The sequence below is a fragment of the Pseudochaenichthys georgianus genome, chromosome 24 (genome assembly GCF_902827115.2).
Source record: "Pseudochaenichthys georgianus chromosome 24, fPseGeo1.2, whole genome shotgun sequence".
NCBI classification, from domain to species: domain Eukaryota; kingdom Metazoa; phylum Chordata; class Actinopteri; order Perciformes; family Channichthyidae; genus Pseudochaenichthys; species Pseudochaenichthys georgianus.
Window position 1 is genome coordinate 12,655,736 of NC_047526.1, and position 13,394 is coordinate 12,669,129.

Consider the following 13,394-nt stretch of genomic DNA (forward strand, 5'->3'; position numbering starts at 1 on the left):
GCTCAAGTATGTAGACAAGCTAATGTCATGTATGTGAAATCAACCTCACAATAACATGTGTGTATATTACAATTATTAATGTCATATTTCAAGATGATTACTTAGATATTACAATATGGTTGGTTGAGCTGGAGTTCATTATCGAGCTTACACGTTAACGTCACAGTCATCTGAAGAACGAACCCAAACCTTATTGTTTTTATTAATTGCATTACCAAATGGTTATCAAATAAACAGTAAGCATTGGTAACACAACTTCCAAAGTTACAGTAAAATAAAAAGGACCCTGACTCGGACAATACACAATCCAACATGATTCAGAAGAGAATCAGTTATATTGTTTGTACACATGGTACTTTACATAATATCTGTTTGTTTAAGGTGTCCAGGTGATGCAGACAGGCTGGACCAGAGAGTGATAGACAGAACTGGACTCCTCACAGCAGTGAATTCAGCTCAGGTACAAAGACTCTTTTTTCATACTGTACAAAGAATCAAGAAAGATATTGGTTTAAATGAATGAAGTATTGACTTGAATACACTGATATACATTCCAATAAACAATACTAAATACTAGTTCACCTACACATCAGTTAAGTTGAGGGGTTTTTCCATGCAAAAAGTTACATTTTAGATATTTAGCAATATGACTTTGTCAGCTTTCTAATTTAATGTATTGAAGGCAAAGATATTTAACACATAGTGAGAACTGCTACTATTTATCTCTCAATATTGTCTGTAAAAACGTGGTAAAAGTTATTCTTTCAGTGAGACAACAGAGCAAGCTTCTACAGTTGCACTACGTTTTGTAACAGTTAAATATTATTTTGATAATAACATATATTTTAATGTTGATGAACTTCATACTGTTCATTCATAATCTGATTGCTCACTGTTAAAAAAACAAAAAACCATTACAAAATAATTATATCTACAGCCCCTAAACACACAAACACAACGCTTTCATAAATAACACACTTGTTCTGCAATAATATGTTTTATGTTTCCTGTCATTTTTGTTAGGAAAGGACATGCCTGAAAGACACGACATTTTCTCCTTCTCTGAGGGTCAAGAAGAGCATCCAAGAGGAACATTAAAAGCTGATGTTATGAGACACTCCATCAGCTGATTATTTCTATTTGCCTCACTTTATGAGCTTCACATCACTTGTGCCTTGTACCGCAGAGTTTGCAACATCACAAATAAATGGGGCCAATCTTCAGTCAGATGTGAATGTGTAATCTAACATTTTCAGTAAGAATAATGGACGAAAGGATGCAAATACAAATACAATTTATTGAAATGTGAACCAAAAGTTAATCAAATGTTTTAAATAAAAAGCACATATGGACAGAAGGTGTAAACCTATTAAATGTATAAGTAAACACATTTAGTCAAATAAAGTGACAGACTAGGCCTGTGCAGTTGGTATCAGCTATGCCCAGCATGGGCTCCTCCATCAGCCCTGGTCCTCCTCGCTGAGGAAAAACCCTCAGTCCTCTCCACACCAACAGACTGGACGTCCATCACACGGAGGTTTCTCCCTGAAGTCTCTGCAGCCCTCTGGACACCAGGCTGTCTCAATCCGTCCACACTGAATATGAGAGGGGGAAAATGAAAATAATAAATGCTTTAGACAATAAGAAACATAAAGTTGACTGTTGAGTTGCTCAGTTTTTTTAGATTGTCAATACTATTACTGTATAACTAATATATCAGGTTAAGGGGCACATTCAAATAAAGATTGGTCTTTAAATACATGTTGTCTTTTGAATTGTTTGTCTAAAGTCAAGGATCTAGAACTGGTACTTAGTTTGAATGATACAGTCTGGTTATTATGCTGTTTGGAGGAGGCCTCACAGGTAAGAGCACTAACTAGCTACCATCACATGTACCTTAGCTTGACTTAAACGTATAATTAAGTGATATCAAAATACAAATAACTAATGTCATGCAAACATATTAATATTTGCTTGATTCCAGAGTTGAATTTAGCACAATTGCATACAAACGTTAAGGGGTTTTAAGATTCTGAAGTATTATGCTAAAAACTCAATAACTTAGATTATTATTTATAGTTTTGCTGAATAGTTTCATGGCCGCTTACCTTAGAAACGTAAAATGCGACGGCAGTGTGCAGATGGGGAGCATGTTAGCTTAGCTTGGTAGCTTCAGCTAGCTCTGGAACTTCCAGCTGGGTGGCAGCACACTGACGTGTGGAGTTGAACACTGACGTCACTGTTGAGCCGTTAGTGGCCGACTCCGCCTACTAAGGGCTTCACGGCAACTCTGCAGAATCCTATGGGTGACGTCACGGACCCTACGTCCATTTATATATACAGTCTATGAGCCAGACCCATAGATATATATAAACACTAGATGGCTCATGGGAGATTTTCCAGCGTAGCTGACCGGCCGCCATCTTGCTACAGTCAACAGTTACTCTGATTCGCGTTATGGTCTGTTGTCAGGTGAGTGATCTGCACAAAAATACTCTTAACTCACTGAAATCTTGACTGATTTACAAACGGTTTGGTTTATTATAAACATGATTAGCATGGCTATGATACAGGATGCTTGGACATGTTGGAATTGCAGCTTTTCTTTGTGTATGTGGTTGTATTTATTAGCTGGCTAATAACAAGAGGCTGTCAGTGAGACCTAGTATTACAAAGTTGACCCACAACTCCACCAGTGGGAGAGGCAGAACTGCTCTTTCTTTCAACACAACTTAAGTTACACATGATTTCTTCCAAGTGGTTTGGCTTGTTAAAAACATCTTGCATTATGATACAGGAATTTGCTGGCTTTGTGTTTACAGAAGTACCTGACTATGCCGGACTTTTGTGCAGCCTACGGATACTCTAATCACCGCAGTCTGGAAACAAGAACCCGTGGGATCACCTTTCACGTGTAAGATATGACAATATTATGACTACAATTAGGATAATCGTTAATTACTTAGTGGATGTATGTACATTACAAGTCCTGCTACACAGGATCAGTGGGGCTATGTGAGATAATAGTATTGCAAGATTGTTGTTGACCCAGCCTCTTTAGAATATGTTGTTACCATTTCTTTACACAATTATTTAATGTTTCTATTGGACACCTTTTTTATTACTCTTAGTGTGGTTGTCTTATTCTTAAAGTAGGCTATACATACATGCATACATACCAAAAATATGATCATTTCGGTGTGTATTTTTGTCCTACCCTTAATGTTAAAGGAAAGAAGGGAGGAACATGTTGACAATAATTTATATATCTGGCTACCTTTCTCATGTTTTTAAGGTTTCCCAAAACCAAAGAGAGGAGGAGGCAGTGGGAACTCGCCCAAAGAAGGGACGGTTTTGTTTCCTGTGACAGGACACTGCTCTGCAGTGAGCACTTCAGGAGTGAGGAATTTGACCGGACAGGAGACGCAGCACTATGTTCCCCACATATGTTTATGTTTGCTCAGTCTAATAAACTCATAACATGGTTGTGAAAGAATACCAAAGCTGAGGCTGGACGGTGATTGATTGTTGGTGTGCCATGTGTTCTTCTTAATAATAATAATACATTTATTTTGGGGGGCCGCCTTTCATAACACCCAAGGACACATAGGATAGTTTATGTTTAAATTGTTCCCTATATTGCATAGGGGCAATATAGGGAACAATTTAAACAGTGGATTTTGTGATATATCAGCCGGGGTGAGACAAGACAAACCACAAATGGACTACAGAAGGACACAAAAGGACACATGGTACAGTTTATATTATTCTTGGTCTTTTTTCAATAACATATTTCAAAGGTTCTGGATTTGTTTACAAATCTAGAAACTAAATACAAAACTAGGATGATATGAAGATCTCATGTCAAAAATAATTGTGATAAATTAGACAGAACTGGCCTGTCTGTGAGCACATTTTATGTTGGTTTGGTTCTTCTGATAAAGGTGTGAATATCTAAATAATATACCAACATATGCTATTGTCATTAGTTGTGTCCCTGTTCTTAAAGCTTAGGCATTGTTAAATTAACAACTCTTGGCTTACAGAGTGGTAACATGAGACCGATTTGTATATATAAAATATAAATGTATTTTAATTTTATAATTTATTTTAAATATTAACAATATAATAAAATAAATGGAAATATATACACCGGCAAATATTTAATATAAATACCTTGTGTGTGTGTGTGTGTGTGTATAGCTATTGCTTTATCTGATTAATGTTATTTTCATATGAAAGTCCATGATTATAAGTATGCAGTATCATAACTACATCTTTGAAAACCAAACCGTTTGAAAATTGGTTGAAAATTGAGCAAGCTATGGTTATTTAAATAGTAAACCATAATGTTATGAATGAGAGAACTGCCTGTAGCAAGATGGCGGCCAAGTGGCAACGTCGGTCTCAATTGGCCAGCAGCGCGGGTGAGTCATCTAGTGTTTATATATATCTATGGCCAGACCCATCTCGTCATGTGCGCGTTCGTGTGTGTTGGAGGAGGCGGGCTCTATAAGGAAGTAGCAGCCTCTAGCAGATTATCTCCGGTTGTGTATTTTCAAATTCTGGCGATCTCGAGCCGGTTTCTCTCAAATGTACCTACCCCACCTTTAATGCGCCAAAAATAGAAAACACAATGATTGTTCACGAGTCCCAACACACGATTCCAAGTCGAGTCTGAAGTCTTTTGGTCACGAGTCCAAGTCAAGTCTGAAGTCTCTGTGTGTGCGACTTAAGTGTGACTCGAGTCCCCATCTCTGCCATGTATGCAAGTGTGGTATTTAAAAAAAAAAAGACATACTATAATAATGATTTTGTCAAAAAAAAATTAGCAGTGATTTGGACCAAAGAATAACACATTTAATATTCGAAATGTTTATTTCTCACTTTGTCACACTCACACATAGCATACACCATACAACTGATCAAACTAATGTTGAACTTTTTGAACTGTTAGTGAATCTGTATTGTTACTGCAGTGAACTGTGGTGAATGCTGAATGTTTAAAATGAACTCATGACACTCATGAAACAAACTCATGAAATGAACTCATATGAGTAAGTTGCAATCTAGTGCATACATGCCTCACAAATCACAACAACATGTGTGTGCTCCTTGCCAGAGATGGGGACTCGAGTCTGCGACTCGGACTCGAGTCGCACTTAAGTCGCACACACAGAGACTTCAGACTTGACTTAGACTCGTGACCAAAAGACTTCAGACTCGACTTGGACTCGTGTGTTGGGACTCGTGAACAATCATTGTGTTTTCTATTTTTGGCGTATTAAAGGTGGGGTAGGTACATTTGAGAGAAACCGGCTCGAGATCGCTAGAATTTGAAAATACACAAGCGGAGATAATCTGCTAGAGGCTGCTACTTCCTTATAGAGCCCGTCTCCTCCAACACACACGAACGCGCACATGACCAATGAGGGCACGAGATAAGTTTGTGCCCAGATGGAAGGCTGACAGGCAAGTAGGCCATCCAGTTACTTTAGCCGGGCTCATTACGCAGACGTGCGCGCCTCTGTTACTACCTCGTAGTAACACAATAGCGACCGGCGACACACCTGCGGCTGTACCGCTTGTAATTAGGTTCAACTACAAAAACTTCGAACAAAACGCCGGCGGCACCAACAAAAGGAGCGCACACTGCAAAGTCTGCAATATCAAAATCAAGGATGCTGGCGCAACAACGTCGAATTTCATCAGGCACTTGAAAACTCACCCGGAGAGGTCAGTCACATTAACGCATATGGACGGTTAGCAAACATGTTTAGCTCAGCATCAGCTATGTAATGTTAACTTAGCTTGCTACTAGCTTTGTAACTGAATATTTGAAAAGATGAGTGAATTGCTTGTCACACTTGTTTGAGTTGAGTGGCGTTGACATCCAACTCTTGACATGACATACAAAAGGTCGGTAACGTTAATCATTACCCGCTTTTAAGTACTTTTAACAGTTTCCCTGCGGGGGATTAATAAAGTATTTGTGATACTGATTTCTGATTCTGAAGTGTTTTGCTTATAAGTTGTTTGCATTTAGCTAAAGTGTGATGTTTTTCCTCATATTGCATTGCAATAGCCTATTTAAAGTGATCATATAACAAACAACTAATCAGTACTGATACTGTATGCTAATAGATATAGGAGTGATAATAACACAGTACATGCTTTGAATTTCTTAGATATAGCTGTGCAGTATTCTTAACAGACTGGATAGCAGCAGACAATAGAAGGCTTATTACAACCAGAAGAGACATGAGACTTTTATTTTTTTAGAGACTTGAGACTTGACTTGGACTCGTGACCAAAGACTTGAGACTTGATCAAGTCTCACCCCACAAAGACTTGAGACTTGACTTGGACTCGTGACCAAACACTTGAGACTTGACTTGGACTTGCAAAAAAAGACTTGTGAACATCTCTGCTATCCTGTGACAATGTTTAAACATCTCTGCTCCTTGCACACAGGACTGGTGCACTTGGAACACCAGCTGCTGGCTTTTCGATCTTTGGCAGTTGGGCAGATCTTGCACCTCTTCCTCTTCACTTGGCCCTCCTGTGGCTGGGTGGTGGCTGCGCTTACTTTTTTTAACCCACATCTTTCCATTGCCTCTGTAATATGGGTTTGGAGGTGGGACGTGCCCTCCATGCGTCTCCTCATGTGTGGCATGACCAGCTCTTTGCCCAGCTCCTTTATGAAGAGCCGCCGTGCATTAGTCACACCACCCATGTAACCAGGGTGTTGTGCAGTGTAGCTGGTGAAGGCGTTGAGGGTGGCAACATCCAGCACATTGTGCCAGAGCACCATGGGCCACCTCTGTGTTCTCCGCGTGCAGGTGTACGTGCGAACCATTTGATCCATTGTGTCCACTCCTGATTTTGTGTGGTTGTAATATTGGATCACTTCTGGCTTCCTCTTAACACTCTGGTCATCCACTGCTGTGTCATCATGCATTTTGCTTAGAAGCACAACAGCCTTCCCCTTTTTCGGGACATAGCTCACCATTGTCATGTTGCCACAGAATCCAAATATGGTGCTGTACTTCTCTCTCAGTTTGTTTGGCTTCATGACAGGTGGTATGTCTGGCTTGTTCTGGCGAAGAGTCCAAGGTTCTTCTCTAGGAGCTTCTCATCCAAAGGAATGCTGGTAAAGAAGTTATCCATGGTTATGTTGCGACCTATGAACAGAACACAAAAAATGAATGGTCAATTTAGTCAACATGTAATTCTCTAAATTCTAACATTAAAATAAACCTGATGGGATATTGATTATTATTATTATTATGGAGTACTGCATTGTATTTTATTCCATTCTATGCTTATAAATTAATCAATTTCTCACAATGGTAATACAAAATGAAATAGACACTATGAGAGAGTGGAAAAGTGATCTAGGTATTGTGCTAGAACTTCAAGAGTATATTCACTGTATGTATACTCTGTATTCTATATTCACCTCTGTGTCTTATTCCGCTAGACAACTGTTGGACAATATTCTCGCCAAGGTTCCTCTGAACATCCTCTCCTGGCTGTCGCCCTGTATAGATCATGCCATTGAATGCATAATGGACCCTTGCATCGCACATCCAAAAGATTTTGATCCCATATGTTGCTGGCTTGCTGGGCATGTACAGTATTGTAAGAACTTGCACCTTCCACGGAATGGCACAAGCTGCTCATCTATAGTGATACAATCACTGGGGACGAACACTTTCTTGCAATTGGCCAGGAAACAGTCCCACACATATCTGAATGCAGCCATGTGGTCTGTTTCCAGTCTAACAGCCCTAGTCCTCTTATCATCAAACCGTATGAGGCGGCGGATATCCTCATATCTGTGGAACCCCATGGTGGCCTTATACATCAGATTTTGCAGGGGATCCAGAAAAAGCTCCCGCAAGGCCACATCCCAGCTCTTGTCCCCCCCCTGCAAGGAGGGTCAAACCAATACATGCTGTGAATTCCACTTTGTCGAGGCATCTCCACTCTTTTCCTTTTGCTGCTGCGGCTCTGCGTCCCTCTAAAGGCCCTGACACACCAACCCGATTTTGGGAGTCAGAGGCCGTCAGAGGCTGTCGGGCATTCGCGGCGCCGTAGTCAGGTTGGTGTGTCCCGCACCGTCGACCGTGACACGCCTTATTTGGACTGCCAGACCCGATGCATGGCCGATTCAACATGTTGAATCGGCCATGCATCGGGTCTGGCAGTCGGACCAAATAATCACTCTGATTGGCTGTTCAGCTAGCAAATCAGTGCATGAGAAGCGAAGCGGAAGGGAGGGACGTAAACAAACGATTTAAGAAGGCACACACAGACTGCTATTCATTTTCATCTCATCATGGCGATCTGGAATGATGCAAACGAAGACCTGCTCATCACCTTGATCCAGGAGAGGCCAGCTCTGTATGATATTACGGAGAAAAGATACTCTTCTTCTTCTCTGTCTTCCGGTTGTTGCCTCTTTTGAATGACGAATACACACTGCCGCCGCCTGCTGGTAAGGAGAGTTATTGCCACTCACGCACTGAAGTCGGTGCGGTGTGTTCCCGTGCGACACATGGCCAAAACGCAGGAGAACACGGCCAGGCAACAGCCGACTTCAGCGTCGGCTAGTCCTCTGGTGACTGCTTGGTGTGTCAGGGCCTTTAGTTAGTGCATCTTAAAACCTCCTCTATGATGTTATCACTAATGAACAACTCCCAGGCATCTTTTGGTGAAATGATTGTTCAACCAGATACGGGTCCTGGACACCTCCTCAGGATGTTATGGGTTTTTGCTCTGCCTTGAGTGGGGGGTTGCTCATTCCAGTAAGACCCCTTTTTACTTATCCTATTGGCCTGGGTCTGAGTTTCCTCTTCAGAGGACTCATCAGACGAGTCTTCTAGCTCGTCCAAGGAGTCTTCTTCATCACCAGCAACTTCAGCTTGACCCTGTGGCACATAGTCTACGTCATCATCAGAGAGGTCAGAGTCAGAATCAAGGATTGCTCCATCTTCCTTATCCTGTTCTTGATGTAACATCTCGATGAACATTTCAGCCGTGAAACGTGAATGAGTGTGACGAGCCATACTGTGGATGAAGAAAATCAAAATAATATTTACAACATCAGTTGATAAATTATACAGTACACTTTTCTAATGCAAGTTTTATTTTGTTGCCCTAGCTGACATTAGCTTATACCTTTATATGACTGTATTTAAACATATTTATTTATTATTATGTATGTATTTCCAGATTGACAAATGGGTTGAAAATAGTATAGCGTATTTATTGTGTAAGACATGATTACATTTCATACATGATCTGGCAAGAGAGTTGGCATGTATGCATTAGCTAATATTAGCGACCGCGATCTAGAATTGACCTAGCTAACACAAGCTAACATTAGCTAGCTAGAATAGAATATGCTAATGTAATGCTAGCTAGAATAGAATATGCTAATGTAATATTTCTCTTTCCCAACAGGTAGGGATAATGTTCAAATGTTATGTGCAGTTATCTTTTCTCAATATCTTTTTCTTAGGTAAAACAATTGTAAAACAAGACTTACATGAATCAGATCTGAAGACGCAACCTGTTTCCTTCTGACAAGAGTGGAATGTGAAATGTTGTCCAGTTGTTTAGTTCTGACCAGCGCCATATTCTGACAAGTGAAAAGTTGTCCACATTAAAAATGTTCCTAACTACACACATTTTATAAATCAAAGGTTCCTATCAAATTCACACTTGCACGGGTCATTTAGGAAGGTTAAAGGTTGAAGACCAGACGAGCCGCTGCATTCTGGATGAGCTGCAGAGGTCGGATGGCACATGCAGGTAGACCAGCCAGGAGGGAGTTGCAGTAGTCTAGGCGTGAGCTGACGAGAGCCTGGACCAGAACCTGCGTGGCTTTCTGGGTCAGCTGGGGACGTATCTTCCTGATGTTGTAAAGCGTGTATCTGCAGCAGCGGGTTGTAGCAGCGATGTTTGCAGTGAAGGACAGTTTGTTATCTAGGGTCACACCCAGATTCCTTGCAGTCTGAGTCGGGGAAACAACAGAGGTGCCGATGTTGATTGTCAGGTCAAGAGTGGGACAAGCTTTTCCCGGAAGGAAAAGCAGTTCAGTCTTGTCAAGGTTGAGCTTGAGGTGATGAGCAGACATCCACTGAGAGATGTCAGCTAGACAAGCAGAGATGCGTGCGACGACCTGGGTCTCTGAGCGGGGAAAGGACAGAATTAATTGGGTGTCGTCAGCGTAGCAGTGGTATGAAAAACCATGTGGGCTCATGACTGATCCGAGCGAGTGTACAAGGAGAAGAGGAGGGGACCAAGAACAGAGCCCTGAGGGACCCCTGTAGTTAATTGACAAGGGTCGGACTCGGACCCTCTCCAAGGTACCCTGTAGGTACGGTCTTTGAGGTATGAGGTGAGGAGGGAAAGTGCAGAGCCTGAAACTCCAAGTTCTTGGAGAGTGCGAAGGAGGATCTGATGATTCACCGTGTCGAATGCAGCAGACAGGTCCAAAAGGATGATGACAGAGGAGAGGGATGCTGCTTTGGCAGTGTGCAGTTCCTCAGTGACAGCAATGAGAGCAGTTTCCGTGGAGTGACCTGCCTTGAAACCAGACTGGTGCGGATCCAGAAGGTTGTTCTGATGGAGATAACAGGAGAGTTGTTTAAAGACAGCGTGTTCAAGTGTTTTAGACAGGAACGGGAGGAGAGAGACAGGCCTGTAGTTTATAACATCAGACGGGTTGAGAGTGGGTTTCTTTAGGAGAGGGTTTACTCTTGCCTCCTTAAGACTATTTGGGAAGTGACCAGAAGTTAGAGAAGTGTTGATGAAATGGGTGAGAAACGGTAGAATATCAGGAGCGATAGTCTGAAGGAGGTTTGAAGGGATAGGGTCCAGAGGACAGGTGGTAGGGCGGGCAGAGGTAATGAGGGTAAGAACCTCACTTGGCGAGAGAGGGGAAAAGGAGGTTAGTGTGTGGGTGAAGGGAGGGTCTGGTGACCCAGCGGTGAGTAAAGGTGAGTCAGAAAAAGAAGAGTGAATATCATCAACCTTTTTGGTTGTGGTTAACAAAGTCGCTTGACAGAAGGGAGGAGGGGGAAGGGGCTTTGGGGGGTGTCCAAGAGGGTGGAGAAGATGGAAAATTGTTTTTTGGGATTGGAATAGGAAGATTGGATCTTATCTTGAAAGAAAGTGATTTTTGCCTGAGAGATCGAAGCAGAGAAAGAGGAGAGGAGAGCCTGATAGGTTAGGAGGTCGTCACGGTGTTTGGATTTCCACCGTTTCCGCTCTGCTGCCCGAAGGACGGTTCTATTAGCACGCAGTGCATCATTTAGCAAGGGAGCAGGAGGGGACTGACGAGCCTGCCGAGATGTGAGAGGACAGAGAGAGTCCAGAGAGGATGAGAGAGTAGAGAGGAGAGTTTCTACAGCAGAGTTTGGAGGCAGGAGTTGGAACGAGTCAGAGGAAGGGAGGGCTGAGAGCACCGATGAGGCAAAGGTAGAGGGGGAGAGGGAACGAAGGTTACGGCGGACAGGTGTAGGATGAGAAGAGATTAGTTCGTTATGTTTGGAAAGGGGTAGAGAGAATGAAATGAAGAAGTGATCGGATGTGTGGAGTGGGTTTAGAACTAGTGCAGTTCCTTGAGAATATGAGATCAAGGACATTGCCAGCTTTATGAGTTGGTGGGGACGGAGACAGTGAGAAAGCAAAGGCGGTTAACAGAGATGTTAGTTCGTCTATCTTCCCCGTCTGGAGGTTGAAGTCTCCGTGAAGTACAGCGGGAGGACCAGTTTCAGGGATGTGTGAGAGGAGATGATCTAATTCCTCCAAGAAGTCCCCCAAGGCGCCTGGTGGACGGTAGAGAACAACAATGGTTAATTGTATAGTATGGGTTACTGTGATGGCATGGAATTCAAAGGTGGAAGGAGGGAAGTTAGGAAGCTTGAAGAGGGAAAAGCTCCATTTGGGAGAGAGCAGGAGACCAGTGCCACCTCCTCTGCCAGTGGGTCTGGGTGTATGGGAGAAGGAATATGCTGTGGAGAGAGCTGCTGGGGTGGATGTGTTGGATGGAGTAATCCAGGTCTCAGTGAGAGCAAGGAAATCCAGAGACTGCAGGGAGGCGTAGCCAGAGATGAAGTCAGCCTTAGGAACAGCTGACTGGCAGTTCCACAGGCCGCCTGAAACTAGATGTTGGATCTCAGTGGAGCATGTGGGATAGACGAGAGCAGGCCGGTTATAGCGATTAGGAGATACACGGGGCCAGTGATAATTGCGAGAAGACACATGAACAGGAATGGAGAAAATACACATGATTATAGCATGAGGGGCTAGAAAACTAAAGAAAATAAAACACCAGCGGTAATTAGCGTAATCAGAGGAGGATTTGCCTCCTCTTTGCCACCCTCGTGACTCCCGCAGGACTCCAATGTCGTTGTCTGTCTGATGCTGACACTCCAGGAAATAGCTACCTAAAATGGACGCCTGATTGCTGAGTTCTCACAGCTGTGGGGCCACGCCCCTCTAATTAGTTAACTCTCTACATCTGATGGGCGACAGCAGAGTGTCCCTGCCTATATTGTAATGCAGGCTTGATTGCCCACTGAGACCTGTGTAACAGGTTCACTTGAGCAGATCTGAGATTTAAAATCTCTCAAAAGCGCTGTTTTAGCTACAATAACTACAGAACAATTATACAGAGTAGAATAAATGAAACGGAGAAGTCTAATTAAACAAGAATATAACTTACAGTGGTTGCTGCGTCAATAGGTAGTGTCGTCACCCGGTCTAGATGCACACTGTGTGGAAACTTGATGTAGTGATACAAAACCTATTTTAGTTCCAAAATATAGACAGAGAAAATGAAAAAAATGATTTATGGTCATGGGGTCAAAAACAAGATATTGAATGAATACTTTGCAATATTAAATGATGAAATGAATAGATTTTAAAAGATATAGAAAAGAAACACAGCCATGCATGAAATAACATAGGAAATGAATGCGGGTCATTTTTGACCCATGTTGTGCTTTAGAGGGGTAGTCGTACAAAAATGATTTTTATTAAAAAAGAAAAAAAAAATGAAAATAAGGATTTGTGATGATCAAAAACAAGTTACTTGAGGAATTCCTGGAATTCTGAATGGTGAAATGAATTTATTGCAAAGATATTTACAATGAATACTCTAGTCGGGCCACTTTTGACCCATGTTGTTTATCAAAGGGTTAACATGTGTTTGTCGCCCTCTCTAACCCCAGCAGATGTTTCTCGACAGGCTGCTGTGCTGAGGGTCTGTTCCCGAGTGTAAACTCTATTCTGATTGGTTGGCCTAAACAGGAAATAAGAAAATGAGCTCTTAAGCATAAAGCCAGTCCGCTTCCTGTGGACAGATTGTCCCAGTG

General features: G+C 42.2%; 1 long non-coding RNA gene across 2 annotated transcripts; it reads left to right on the forward strand.

Moving 5' to 3' along the window:
- Positions 1 to 422: 422 nt before the first annotated feature.
- On the forward strand, positions 423 to 3,521 carry LOC139433079 (uncharacterized). Of its 2 annotated transcripts, XR_011642636.1 has the most exons (4): positions 423 to 460; positions 1,024 to 1,863; positions 2,823 to 2,914; positions 3,296 to 3,521. It is a non-coding gene; the product is annotated as an uncharacterized lncRNA (long non-coding RNA). The 2 variants fall into 2 exon arrangements; XR_011642637.1 differs by lacking the exons at positions 423 to 460; positions 1,024 to 1,863 and adding an exon at positions 2,379 to 2,472.
- The last annotated feature ends 9,873 nt before the right edge of the window (positions 3,522 to 13,394 follow it).